Consider the following 15,150-nt stretch of genomic DNA (forward strand, 5'->3'; position numbering starts at 1 on the left):
ATATTTTCAGATAAAACTCTGGGATATATGATTTCATGGGGTCAAATATTAGAGTAGGTAGAGAGTGACATAAATTACATAGCATTTGCTTATTGAGCATCTCTTTATTAAGCATTTACTGTATGGCATATTTGCAAGTTGACAGGGATACAGGGGTGACAAGAGATGATCCCTGCTTTTAGTGATTCTACATAAACGGACATGTATACAGATAATTACAATAATACAATGAAATAATTGCTAAGAGAGGTGCTATTTAAATGAACTGCAGTAGAAATGTTGAGGCTAGGATGACCGATTAATAAGGCAATGAAGGAGGGAACAGAATGTCACCAGAAGTGATATCTAAAACAAGTCCTAAAAGAAGAACAACATTTTAGCATGTACATGAGGGGGAAGTACACTTTAGGCAATATCAATAAATAGCATGAGTTAATAGCATGAAGGAAAAAAAAAAAGGTAGCTTGTTTGAGAAACTTTGTTTTTTAAAAGTAATCTCTACACCCAACATGGGGCTTGAACTCACCACCCTGAGATCAAGAGTCTCATGCTATACTAACTGAGCCAGCCAGATGCCCCTTGTTTGAGAAACTTTTAGTGATTTTGTGTAACATAATATGGGGGAAGGAAGAGAAGATGAGGCAGACAAAGTAGCTTAGGATCAAATCATGAAGGATTTTAATTTTTTTTTTAGTGTTTTTATTTTTGAGAGAGAGAGAGAGAGAGAGAGAGAGCTAGCGAGGGAGCATGAGCATGGGAGGGGCAGAGTGAGAGGGAGACCCAGAATCTGAAGCAGGCTCCAGGCTCTGAACTGTCAGCACAGAGCCTGATGCAGGCCTTGAACCCCCGAGACTGTGAGATCATGACCTGAGCTGAAGTCAGTCACTCAACTAACTGAGCCACCCAGACGCCCCTCAAATCATGAAGGATTTTAATGTTATGCTATTTTTTTTCCTTTAGGACTGGTGGTGAGGAGTTCGAAAAGATTTCAAAAGAATCACATGGTTAGATCTTTGTTTTTAGAGGAGCAGTCTTGGTGATAATGTGGAAGATATTGTCTAGAGGCAAGGAGACCTGGTAGAGTGATATAGTAGAAAGGACAGTTAGAAACAAACGGGAGTGCAGCAAAATCATCTGTATGGAGGGAGACAGATTTGGGAGTCATCAACCAAAGTAGTGAAGGGTGTAGGAAATATACTCCCAGGGAAGTTTGTACATCTCTAGAAAAGTAGAGGCTAGAGAACCCTGGGGATGATCAGCATTGAAATAGCTGGCAGGGAAAAAGAAAACAGTTGGAAGAACAGCCAGAGAAGGAGGACCAGGAAAGATTGGGTTTGTGAGATACAAGGCAAGGGAGAGTTTTTGAGAAGACAATTATTAACAGCACTCAAATGTCACTTTATAGGGAGTATAAGTATTAAAAGCTGGGCTATTAGTGGAGTAGTAGGTATGGAAGCTCACTGGCAATGGGTAAAAGGCTATAAATAGTGAGTGTTACAGCTCTGACAGTGCTTGAATAAGTGGACGCAGAGGGTAATATTACCATGTAGGGGCACCTGGGTGCCTTAGTTGGTTGAGCGTCCGACTTCGGCTCAGGTCATGATCTCACAGCTCGTGAGTTCATGCCCTGCATCGGGCTCTGTGCTGACAGCTCAGAGCCTGGAGCGTGCTTCAGATTCTGGGTCTCCCTTTCTCTCTGTCCCTAACCCACTCACATTCCGTCTCTGTCTCTCTCAAAAATAAATAAACATTAAAAAAAATTAAAAAAAAAAGATTACCATGTAAAAGATATGTGTATGTACATTTCCATGATGGTAATTTTTTTTCTCCAGTTTTAGTTGTTGGTAATTCTGAGGAGACTTTGGTGGGTGGTGCGATGTGGAGTGAGAAAAGTCTTCTAGGTTAGGCATTCCTTATCCACATTAATTTTTCAGTAGACTTAAATGTATGTTGGTATAGTATTGCATTAAATACGATTTGTGCAAATGGGAAATGAATCCCAGATGTCAAAAATGCGTGGGAATGTTAAAATTTTGTAATTCCACACATTAGAAATTCAGTAGCATGGATGATATTCTCTGGTACTTTTATATATATAATATATATAAAATGTAATATGTATATATTAATTTACATTCAAATTAGTTAGCACATAGTACAGTAATGATTTCAGGAGTAGAATCCAGTGATTCATCCCCTACATATAACATCCAGTGCTCGTCCCAAGTGTCCTCCTTAATACCCCTTGCCCATTTAGCCCATTTCCCCCCACCTAAAACCCCTCCAGCAATTCTCAGTTCTCTGTATTTAAGAGTCTCTTATGTTTTGCCCCCCTCCCTGTTTTTATATTATTTTTGCTTCCTTTCCCTTATGTTCATCTGTTTTGCATCTTAAATTCCACATATGAATGAAGTCATATGACATTTGTCTTTCTCTGACTAATTTTGCTTAGCATAATACACTCTAGTTCCACGTTGTTGCAAATAGCAAGATTTCATTCTTTATGATTGCTGAGTAATATTCTATTGTGTGTGTGTGTGTGTGTGCGCGCGCGCGTGCGTGTGTGTGTATGTACACCACATCTTCTTTATTCATTCATCAGTCAGTGGACATCTGGGCTCTTTCCGTACTTTGGCTATTATCGATATAAACTATATAAACTGCTATAAACATTGGGGTGCATGTGCCCCTTTGAAACAGCACACCTGTATCCTTTGGATAAATACCTAGTAGAGCAATTGCTGGGTCATAGGGAGTTCTATTTTTAATTTTTTGAGGAGCCTCCATACTGTTTTCCAGAGTGGCTGCACCAGTTTGCATTCCCATCAGAAGTGCAAAAGGGTTCCTCTTTCTCCACATCCTCACCAGCATCTGTTGCTGCCTGAGTTGTTAATTTTAGCCATTCTGATAGGTGTGAGGTGGTCTCTCATTGTGATTTTGATTTGTATTTCCCTGATGATGAGTGATGTTGAGCATTTTTTCAAGTGTCTGTTAGCCATCTGGATGTCTTCTTTGGGAAAGTGTCTATTCATGTCTTTTGCCCATTTCTTCACTGGATTATTTGTTTTTTGGGTGTTGAGTTTGATAAGCTCTTTATAGATTTTGGATACTAACCCTTTATCTGATATGTCATTTGCAAATATCTTCTCCCATTCTGTCGGTTGCCTTTTAGTTTTGCTGATTGTTTTCCTTCATTGTGCAGAAGCTTTTTATCTTGATAAGGCCCCAGTAGTTCATTTTTGCTTTTGTTTCCCTTGCATCCGGAGACATGTTGAGTGAGAAGTTGCTGCAGCCAAGGTCAAAGAGGTGTTGCCTGCTTTCTCCTCTAGGATTTTGATGGGTTCCTGTCTTACAGTTAGGTCTTTCATCCATTTTGAGCTTATTTTTGTGTATGGTGTTAGAAAGTGGTCCAGGTCCATTCTTTTGCATGTCGCTGTCCAGTTTTCCCAACACCATTTGCTGAAGAGACTGTCTTTATTCCATTGGATATTCTTTCCTGCTTTGTCCAAGATTAGTTGGCCATACATTTGTGGGTCTATTTTTGGGTTCTCTATTTTCCATTGATCTATGTGTCTGTTTTTGTGCCAGTACCATACTATCTTGATCATTACAGCTTTGTAATACATCTTAAAGTCTGGAATTTTGATGCCTCCAGCCCTCTAGTACTCTTTGATATTCTGAGGTTTTACAGCTAGGAATTTATCTTTGCATTTCTCTTGGTACAAAAAAATTATGTCTGCAAAGTGTGTGTGTGTGTGTGTGTGTGTGTGTGTGTGTGTGTAACTGATAGCTGGATATATATCCAGCTCTTGCTATGTCCAAAGTGTATGAATGAGAGACACTCTAAGGACTGGTTAATCTGTGAATGATTGATAGTTATTTTATATTTGGCCAAAATTAAATTTTTAGCACATATCCTATAATATTCAATGAAAGGGTTAAATGTCTTTGTATCTATCCTGATGAACACTTAACTATTAAAGAATGGTTATAGGAACTTATAAACCAAGATTTAAAAAAAATGGAAACACTGATCAAATTTAAATATTTTTGCAGTGAGAGATACATTTTGCAAATTATCAAATTCTATTTTATGTTTGGTCACTTATTTTCATTTCATGTAATTTTACAATAGTTTTTCAGTTTCAGTTTTTCAGTTTTCAGTTTTATTCTTGTTTTTTTGTGGTAAGTGCTGAATATGTAATGATTAAAATGTAGTTTCAACATTAAGTAAAAATGAAGATAGAAATTATTAATTAAATATGTAAGACTAATAATTCCTCTGAATTTATACTATGTAAAATGAGGTCATGTATGTGGAACTGGTTTTTTTTTTTTTAATGTTTATTTTTGAGAGAGAGAGACAGAGTGTGAACAGGGGAGGGCCACAGAGAGAGGGAGACACAGAATCTGAAGCAGTCTCCAGACTCTGAGGTGTCAGCACAGAGTCCAACGTGGGGCTCAAACCCACATACCGTTAGATTATGACCTGAGCCGAAGTCGGATGCTTAACCGACTGAGCCACCCAGGCACCCCTGGAACTGTTTTTATGAAGTATGTAGTTAGAAATTAAGTATCTGATTTTGAGTATAGAAGAAATATTCAAAATTCACTCTAAATTTAATAGAAAAACATAATTAAGTTATTCTGGAGCAAAGGGATCAAATAAAATATTTTCAATTTCACAGAGTTTTATTCATAAATGTAAAGATAATAAAGATGTACTGAAATGTATTTTAAAAATACATTTTATATGGGTTCTAGGATGGAAAAATTTATTTTGAGTGGGATGGGGGGGCAGGGAAAGAAGACTTTGGAGGAATGGCTTTTTGTGAGTTTTGGCCCAATGTAAGTATATAGCAGCAGCCTTACTTAAAAAAAAAATGTAACATTTTATTTAGCATGTGTTGCAGTTCTAAACCTTAGTAGTCTTTAACTTGCACAATGTTTTCTCTTGTACAGCATGTATGTCAAAACCCAGAATCTGCACTGTCACTTCCTTGTTGTAAATCTAGCTCTCCTTCTAAGATAACATGCCTGAAACTGAGTGTAAATTTCTCAGGGTCTTGAAAAACAGTTTGAGAACAAAATAAAAGTTAGGTATGATTAATTTCCTATGTTATGACTATTTAAAAGTTCATTTCAATATTTTCAATATGATTTTCAAAAATTATCAAATGAACTCTATCAATGGAAAACTCAAAAAATACCTTAAGTTTTATGGCATATCATCTAAATTTGCTTACATTAAGTACTCACAAATTGTTAATTTCAGTTAGTGAAAGAGATCTCTCATACTTGAACCAGTTTACATTCTTTACTAAACTTTAGAGTTGAAACTCTATAAAGGCGTTTCATCTTAAATTTTGCTTGATATTTTAGATTTTATTTTATTATTTTATTATTATTTTTTAACGTATTTAGAGAGAGAGAAGGAGAGAATAAGCAGGGGAGGGGCAGAGAGAGAGGAAGAGAGAGAATCCCAAGCAGGCTCCACACTGTCAGTGCAGAGCCCGATATGGGGCTTGAACCCGTGAACTGTGAGATCATGACCTGAGCCAAAACCAATAATGGGGCATTCAACTGACTGAGCCACCTAGGCATCCCGACATTTTAATATTTAAATGTTTATTTTTAATTTATTTTGAGAGAGAGAAAGAGTGAGAGAGAACATACACATGAATAGGGGAGGGGCAGAGAGGCAGAACCCCAAGCGGGCTGCATGTTGTCAGTGCAGAGCCCAATGAGGGGCTCCATCTCATGAAGCATGAGATCATGACCTGAGCCTAAATCAAGAGTTGGACACTTAACCGACTGAGCCGCCTAGGTGCCCCAGATATGTTAGATTTTAAATAAAGTCCTTAACTGAGGTGAATCTAAAATCGTATTCAAATGTGAGAAGTATGACAGGATATTTTAGTGGGATATCTTTTTGGTATGTTCAAAGTGAATTGTTTGAATTTGAACTACAGCTTTAATTGCATGTCTGTTGCCTGCAGGTATCTTGTTTAAAAAGAAAAGTGAAATAACTGAATAGTGCCATTTGTCATTCTAACAATAGAGTACTTTGATTTAAGAAACAAAATTTTGCCATAATTATGTTAATTAAATGTTTAAATGCAAACTTGTTAGTGATATTTTTATGTAAATACCTTTTGTTGGTATTGATTTTAGTATTTATATGACAGGCATAGAAACTTTTTATGAAATACTAATGCTTTACAGTAGGATGTCTTTAGCCAAATTGGTCATTGTTAGAAATTGTTCTCAACTCTGTTATGGGATTGTCATTATAGTTTTTTTCTTTTCTGTTATCTTGAATTCTTTCAAGGTGGGGAACTTTGTCTTCTGTGCTCATTGTTCTAGAGTTAGTACTGTCTAGGTTTTAACATGGTTTTATGTTTTCTTCTTAGATCTTGTAGATACTGATTTTGTCTATTATATTTTACTTAAATTTTATCTTTGTCTTTAGATTTTATTTTCTATATTGTGTATTCCTTTTATTTGTCTATGATGAATTCTATGTATATATAATTATTTTTACCATTAAATAGTTAATTTTTTAGAAGTTTATGGAGCCATTATATTTTCTGTTATACTGACAATGTAAAAAATAGAGGAGATTTATGAATATGTTTAAGTATTTAACAACACAAGCAAGTTATATAGACTCATCTACCTCTAGTCAGTGTGGTATTTAAAGAGAAATTCTTTTCATCCTCTGAAACTCTAGTCCTATATCTCTGGCTTTTCATACATTACAATTCCGTTTCTAGATGTGTAGAATTCCTTAATCTACATGTGAATTCCCAAAACATAAACACAGTATTCTACAGATTTCAAAATCCTGTTGATTGATTTAGCCATCACTGAGCACTTCCTATGTGCCCCACACTGTTCTAACCAAAACAAAGTCCCTGACTCTACGAAGCTAACATTCTAGCCCGCATGTACCATCATCCATCTTTCATTATTACCTCAGCCTATTTAGGACAAATTGGAATGTTTCTGATTTGTTGACAGGTAATCCAACATAATTCAGTTCCTCTTGTCCTATAAATTTGCTGTGTAAAAGCAAATGCTATCATATGGCCCCAAAGTATTCTGGTTAAATTTGAGTTTTGTTCTGAATTACTAGTGCTCTACATTTGGTGAAATTTGTACATATCTCCTTTAATTTTATAAATTTAGATCATATATGTATCTTGGCCTCTTCTTTACTAACAGGTAAACTTAAAGTATTTTTCAAGGTCATCAAGGAACTGCTTAGAAGTTATTTAATGTCTAATGTTATATTAGACATTGAATGATTTTGTTTTGGTGGTTATTTCTTTTGTTTCTTCTCTACTCTGAAACTCACTTTTCTGTCTTCCTCAATGTGACTTTTAATAGAACTTTTAAAACTTTTGTTTGCCTGACATTGTACTTTTCTAGTTCTTAACTTTTAGACAGTTTTGACATTTCTATCTTTATTTCCATTGTCTGTGCAGACTTTATCCTGTCGAGTTTCCTCCCTAATTCTCTCAAAATTCACATATTTACAGTCTTAAATTACTACTTCTAAGAGCTTTATTTCAAAATTTATGTACTTATCATGAATTTCTTAAATGTATTTTTAGTTTATTTTTTAACTTTTTAAAGTTTACACTTCAGTGGTTTTTAGTATACTCACAAAATTTACAACTATTACCACTATTTATTTCCAGAACATTTTTATTGCTCCCCAAAGAAACTGTACCCATTTAGCAATCACTGTTCATTTCCTCCTCTTCAAGCCTCTGGCAACCATTAATCTACTTTCTGCCTCTATACATTTGCCTATCCAGGAGTTACTTCATATAAATGGAATCATGTAACATGTGGAGTTTTGTGTCTGGCTTCTTTCATTCACTCTGGTGTTTTCAAGGTTCATCCATGTTGTAGCATGTATCTGTACTTTATACCTTTTATTGCCAAATAATATTCCATTGTAGGCATATACCATATCACTTTTACTACATACTCAGTTGATGGATGTTTGGGTTGTTTCTACTTTTTGGCTATTATGAGTAATACTGCTGTGAACATACATGTACAAGTTTTTTTGTGGACATTATGTTTTCAGCTCTCTTGGTTATATACCTAGGAATAGAATTGCTGGGTCATATCATAACTCCATATTTAATGTCTAAAGAAACCGCCAAACTGTTTTCCAAAGTGGCTATACTATTTAACATTTCTACCAGCAGTGTTTGAAGGTTCGATTTCTCTACTTCCTGGTCAACACTTGTTATTGTCTTTTTTATTGTAGCCAGCTAGTATGAAGTGATACCTCACTTTGATTTTTGTTTTGCATTTCCCTAATTAATAATGTTGTGAGCATCTTTTCATGTACTTACTGGCTATTTGTATGTTTTGTTTTTTTTTTTTTCTGGAGAAATGTTCATGTCCTTTTCCCACTTAAAAATTAGGTTATTTATCTTTTTATTGTTGAGTTGTATATTCTGGATATAATTCCCTTATCAGCTGAGTGATTTCAAAAATTTTTTTTCCATTCTATAGATTGTTTTGATGGTGCCTTTTTTGTTATTACAGTAAAACATACATAACATAAAATTTACTATTTTTTAGTATTTTAAGGGTACAATTCACTGGTATTAAATACATTCACAGTGCTGTGGAACTATCACCTTTATTCATTTTCAGAACTTTTCCATCACCCCAGACAGAAACTCTGTACTCATTAAACAATAACTCTCCTTCTTCTTCTACCCCAGTCCCTGATAACTCCTCTATTTTTACTGTGTGGCTCTATAAATTTGCCTATTCTAAGTGCCTCATGTAAGTGGAATAACAGTATTTGTCCTCATGGTGTCTTTTATAGCAGAGAAGTTTTTAATTTTGATGAAGTTCAGCTTACCTTTTATTTTTCAAGTAATTTTTTTTTTTAATTTTTTTTTTCAACGTTTTTTATTTATTTTTGGGACAGAGAGAGACAGAGCATGAACGGGGGAGGGGCAGAGAGAGAGGGAGACACAGAATCGGAAACAGGCTCCAGGCTCCGAGCCATCATCAGCCCAGAGCCTGACGCGGGGCTCGAACTCACGGACCGCGAGATCATGACCTGGCTGAAGTCGGACGCTTAACCGACTGCGCCACCCAGGCGCCCCTCAAGTAATTTTTAATGATCTTAAAATTCTTCATTTATATGGTCACTTGTGCTTTTTATGTCATACCTCAGATGCTATTGCCTAATCCAAGGTCATAAAGATTTATTTTAATCATTTTTGAGTACTCTCTTACTTGGTTCTTTCATCCATTTTCAAACATCAATGTAACTATCAGAGGTTTTGTGAGAAGGCTTTGTTAAATGTTCTTATTTATTTATTTATTTATTTATTTAATGTTTATTTTGAGAGAGAGAGAGAGAGAGAGAGAGAGAACGAACATTCAGGGGAGGGGCAGAGAGAGAGGATCCCAAACACTGATAGTGCAGATCCCAGTGCAGGCTTGATCTCGCAGCCATGACATCATGACATGAGCTGAAATCAAGCGTTGAAAGCTCAACTGACTGAGCCACCCAGGTGCCGTTAAATGTTCTCTTTTAAAATTTTTAGATCAGGGTAGTGGCTTTCAAATTTTAGAATCTCCTGGGATGCTTACTAAAACTACAGGTTCCTGAGAGGATATTTGTACATTTGTAGTAAACTTCTAGGAGACTTCACATCACATTGAAAAAGTGTGTAAGTAAAATAGGCCAGCATAGTGATTAAGAGCATGGATCCTGGAGCCTCACTACCTGGGTGTGAGGTAGACAATCCTGGTTGTCACTTTTTAGCTGTATGATCTTGGGCAAGTCACTTATTCTTTAGGCATTCATTCCCTCTCTTATGGGGTCCCTTGCTCTCTCTGTTGCAAGGATTAAACAAGCAAATATCTGTGAAGTGCTTAGAGTAGTTTGGCAATAGTGTTAACCCCGTAATTGTTAGATATTGTCATACCCTTTAATTTTAGTAATGTCATTTCTAGGGACCTAATCTAGAACATTATCAGCGATGTTGCAAAAAGATGTAGGTATAACAGTTTCATCACAGAGTAATTGCAAGAATTTACCATATATAGTCTAAATTAATGAAATTTATGAAATGCCATTTGCTAGTCATATTTTCAAAAATATTTAATACCATGAAAAATAATGACGTAAATGAAAAAGTCAAGTAAATATACAACTATATATAAATTATGTCTCTAAACTTCTTTGAAAATATGGGGTAGGTAAGCAGAGTGTTGGTCTTACATTGCATATAAAGAAGTATGTTAAAATGTTGACATGGGTTATTCTGGGAAGCCAGGAGGAATGATTTTAATTTTCTTCTGTACTTTATTGTACTCTCCTGACTTCAACAGTAAGTATACACAGAAAAACAAATCATTTTATTTATTTATTTGTTTATTTTTATTATTTTAGAGAGAGAGCGCACACAAGCAGGGGAGAGGGACAGGCGGAAAGAGAAAGAGAATCCCAGGCAGGCCCTACACTGAGCGCAGAGCCCAACATGGAGCTTGGTCCTACAACCCTGGGATCATGACCTGAGCCCAAATCAAGAATCAGACGCTCAACTGACTGGGCCACCCAGGTGCCCCCAAATTATTTTTTTTTAAAAGACAAAACATGGGGAAAGCTCACTGTAAAATAGGAAAAATGACAGGAAAATAGGAAAAGCCCAATGTGAAATAGGAAAGCAGAATGTAAATAGGAAACCTGAGTCCTAGTACTAGTATTGTTATTAAATAGTCTCAGGCCTCGGGATGCCTGGCTAGCTCAGTAGAGCATGCAACTCTTGATTTTGGGGTCACGAGTTCAGGCCCCACTTTGGGCTGGCAGATTACTTAAAAAAATAGTTTTCAGCCTTGAATTAATTTTCTGTCTACCTTGGGGGACAGAGTTTCCTCATCTGTGAAATGGGAAATTGAACTAAAATTAAAAAGACAGTGTGTAGACTGGTTAAGAGTTGGGAGGTTAGAGGGGGGAGTTAGGGACTGCAGTTTAAGAGATCACTGTGTGGGTTCATGCCCTGGTTCTTCTTCCTATTCACTTGGTGACTTCTGGCAAGTAATTTAACCTCTCTGTGCCTCAGATTTCTTGTTTATAATGTGGGGATAGTAATAATACCTCATAGGAGGGGTGTGAGAATCAAATGAGTTAATAATACATGTAAAGGACTTAATATAGAATCTGGCACATAGGAAGGATTCAATCAATGTTACCTATTTTTACTGGTATATAAGATTCTTTCTAATGCAGTCATTTATTTCCAATAATATTGTTAGTCAAGTGAGCAATTCTTAAATTTGTCATTTGAAATTTAGCTCATTTTTTATTTAGGTATTTTGAAGTCCCCGTTTCCCTCCCCCAGCTTTACTATTATGTTTTATGTTTAGTATAGGCAGCTTCTTTGGGGCCTAAATTATCTTATTGTTGAGGGTATTTTGTAGACTTTTTCAGCAGTAAAAATCTCATTTGATTTTATAGAGGTTTTTTTTTTTTTTCCCAATTCTTTTTGTTCTGAAACTAATGCATGTAGCTTAATATAGTTGTAGTTAAGTTACATAGGCTGTTAGGTTGTACCTAGTTTTCTTCAACTGATGTTTCAATTTTAAATTTAGGAACCAGCATAAAGCCCAAGAGAATGTTACAGCTCAATTAGTCCATTCTAGTAAAAGCTAACTTTGTAAGGTAAACAACTGAACTGTTGGTAGAGCATGACCTACAGTAATGACTGGGTGCATAGATGTTACTTAACTTAATCCCAGAAAAAGAATGTATCCAAATGGTTTAAGAGAGAAATCTGAGTATGTGAAAATCACTTTCCGAGTCAGCAACCATGTTAATTCATTTTGGAACTCCTAACAGACTACAGAAATAGATGACTTTCATAATATTATATCATTTTCTTTCACTGACTATATATGACATACTTAATTAAAGTGACTCAGCTATTCCATCCCTTTGGAAATTTTCATCTGTAAGCAAGTCACTGTATGGTACCTCAGTTTATGGTGGCAGTCATAATGAAGATGATTATTTATTTTTTTCCCTGCGAGGGATAAGAATGAAAGTTGTATTTCAATACATTTATTCTTAGATCTTTAGAAGCTCTCCCCTTCTCTGCAGGGTTATAGCTGCAGTAGATAGCCCACTATAGGGGTCATTATTTCTGTGTTGGAGAACAAATTAGTTGAGTAACATTGTCAGGAAGCAAAAGGCAGGAGTTTGACTCCACAGTTATGGAATATAGTTTGTTACTTAAAAACATATTAGAGGATTCCTCTTATTATAATAACTTTTGTTTATAAAACATATTTATGTAATTCCCATGACAGGAGAAAAGTGCTGTGTCTTCTGATTTGATAGACAAAATCAGCTCAAGACAGCTTTGTGACTCACTGACAGAGGAGGGAAGAATTCTTCTTGCCTTAAGGATTGGATTTTATTTTAGGATGAGTTATTTGTCTAAGTACAGATATGAGAGAGTTCCTACCCTACATGTCAAGTCTCCTATTCTATCTTCCCAGAGATTTGACGCAATGCCTCCTAACTCCCAAATGTATACCTTTGTATCATCTGCTACTTGGGTCATGTTAATTACATAGTGTTTATATTTCTTCCTCCATGTTTTTCTGAATGTAAGAATTTGTGAGTTTTTCCTTTAAACATTTTGAGCTAGAGTTTTAAACATTCGTTGGTTTGTTTCAGTTAAAAAAAATCATTTCTTAATATAGAAGAGACTGGTAACATGTCTGCTTCTATGGAGGGAAATTAGGAAACTGTGGGATGTAGGGAAGACATTGTGCTTTCCACTGCATCACTCAACCTTTGCAACCCATTACATTTTTTTCCCCAAAATTTTAAACCTAATTTTATAGCATAGCATAAATACGTTCACAAAGCTTTGTTTGTTTTATGGGTTTTAGCCCTTTTAAAGTTGAGACCACAAAATCTCTTAAAGTTGACTATGAATGTTTCATTGAAGACATAATGATGAATTTACAGTCTTCCTTAAATGACCCACTTAAACTTGATTCACTGATTCACACCATAAACTTTAAAAGGTGGATTGTTGGTGTCGATTGATGGCTTAATTCTTCTAAAGTTAGTTCATAATCAACTGCTGCAAACTGGACCATATTCTCAATTTGTTTCTTCACTTCAACATCAATGTCCTTTAATTCTTCAACATTGGCTATATTGCTGTCTACTCTTCTATCTTTGAGAAGCATAATGAGGTCACTCTTCTTGTATTTCTTCTTGTGTATGATAACTGACTCTGGGATCACTCATACTGTGTCCTGGATATTGGTGAGTCTGCAGCTACATCAGCATGACCCCCTTCACAGATCTATGATAGGCAGCTACGATCTTTGTTGCTTCCTGGACACATAGAACATACATTCCATCTGCTCTTAGCCCAGGAATAAAATTTTCTCTCTTGTAGTAATCAGTGCTGGCTGTTGCTCTCTCAGCAGATGCTCCCATTCCACAGCAGTTATTCCCACAGATGAAAATAAAGGTTGATTTCCACAAAACTGTCATATTGTAATTTTCAAATATAAAGTCAAGCAGAACTCATCTTTTCCATTGTATTTACAGGCCAGACCCATACCGGCTCCCAGGGGGACCTGAGCTCTGACAATGTCATTGCCCCAGTAGTTAGCAGTTCTTGGCATACATGTGCATTGATCCTTCTTTGTCTTTAGTACAGGCTTCTCTTTGTTCTGTAAACTCTACAAATTTCTGGGACAGAAGGGCCACAAATAAAGCAAAAGCCCAGTAGGTTGAGATGAGATGATCCATGATATTTATCCAATCTCAAGTTCCGCACAAACTTCTTGACACTTCATGAGCGATAAAAACCACGAATAATATTCTGTTAATGCTCTTGGTGAAGAGTCTGATCATTCTCTACTATTTGAGTCCCTCTTCCCTGATGAGCACTGTTATGATAGGAGGGCCCTCTTCTAATCCATGAAGGTCACATTTCTTAATTTCAAATGTAGCATCATTTGCAAAGTTACAGGATATGTCTCTAGCAAGCACTCTCCTAGCTGTGATAGTCAGGAAATGGTGGGTATCTTTTTCTTAGAGCATCTTCCTCTTGAGTGCAGGCCCTGGTAATAGCTGCAGTGGTGGTGATGATGTCATTCTCTACACTGGGCCATAGGCCCACAAACATTTTATAAGACTGTATGATATTCATGAATGGGCTGTAATTTTCTTAACCATCCTTCCATTGTTATAGTTACCATTGTTTGGAAACTATTATAAATTTTGCTTTGCTGAATATCTTTATACTTAGATCTATCTTTATTCACATTTTTTTTTTTTATTACTTCTTTAGGCTGAATTTTCAGAAGTGAATCAAAAGTCACATTTTAAAAGCTCCCTTGGTATACCTTGGTAAACTGCTTTCCAGACAGTTTATTCTCCCATGATCAGCTTGTGAAAATGTTTCTTTTATGTCAGTCTTGGAAGCACGAAATATTTGTTATTTAAAATACTTCCTGCTACTTTTATTATTGACAAATTGAACCCCTTAAATTTTTATATTTCAAAGTCAATATGGGTGTGTGTATATTTATTCTTTTTTTTTTAGATTTTTTTTTATTTTTTTATTTTTATTTTTTTATTTTTTTTTTTTGAGAGAAGCGCGTGCGTGTGAGAGCGAGTTGGGGAGGGGCAGAGAGAGAGGGCGACACAATCCGAAGCAGGCTCCAGGCTCTGGCTTGATGCGGGGCTCAAACTCAGGAACCATGAGATCATGACCTGAGCCGAAGTCAGACACTTAACCAACTGAGCCGCTCAGGCATCCCTGTATTTATTCTTCTTATCCTTCCTCTGTTCAGTGGCTTTTCAAAAATGGTCTTATTAACATATAATTTACACTCCATAAAATATCCCTATTGTACATGTCAGTTGTGTTTACTTGAAGTGAATGATTTTTAGTAAATCTGTAGTTTACCATCACCATAATCCAGCTGTAAAGTATTCTCATCACCCAAAAAGTTTCCTTTTGCCCATTTGCATTCAGTCCTTTATCCCACACCCAGCTTTAGGCAACCACGGATCAGCTTTCTGTCTCTGTAAATTCGCATATTCTGGAAATAACAAAT

General features: G+C 35.9%; 1 protein-coding gene and 1 pseudogene across 23 annotated transcripts in view; one reads left to right on the plus strand and one right to left on the minus strand.

Moving 5' to 3' along the window:
- The window catches only part of LOC122214492 (sarcolemma associated protein), a 151,622-nt gene that overhangs the window by 29,180 nt on the left and 107,292 nt on the right, over positions 1–15,150 (plus strand). The gene's annotated exons all lie outside the window — the stretch shown is intronic.
- Positions 11,618–14,598, minus strand: LOC122214494 (annotated as a pseudogene).

Source organism: Panthera leo, chromosome A2 (assembly GCF_018350215.1).
Source record: "Panthera leo isolate Ple1 chromosome A2, P.leo_Ple1_pat1.1, whole genome shotgun sequence".
NCBI classification, from domain to species: Eukaryota; Metazoa; Chordata; class Mammalia; order Carnivora; family Felidae; genus Panthera; species Panthera leo.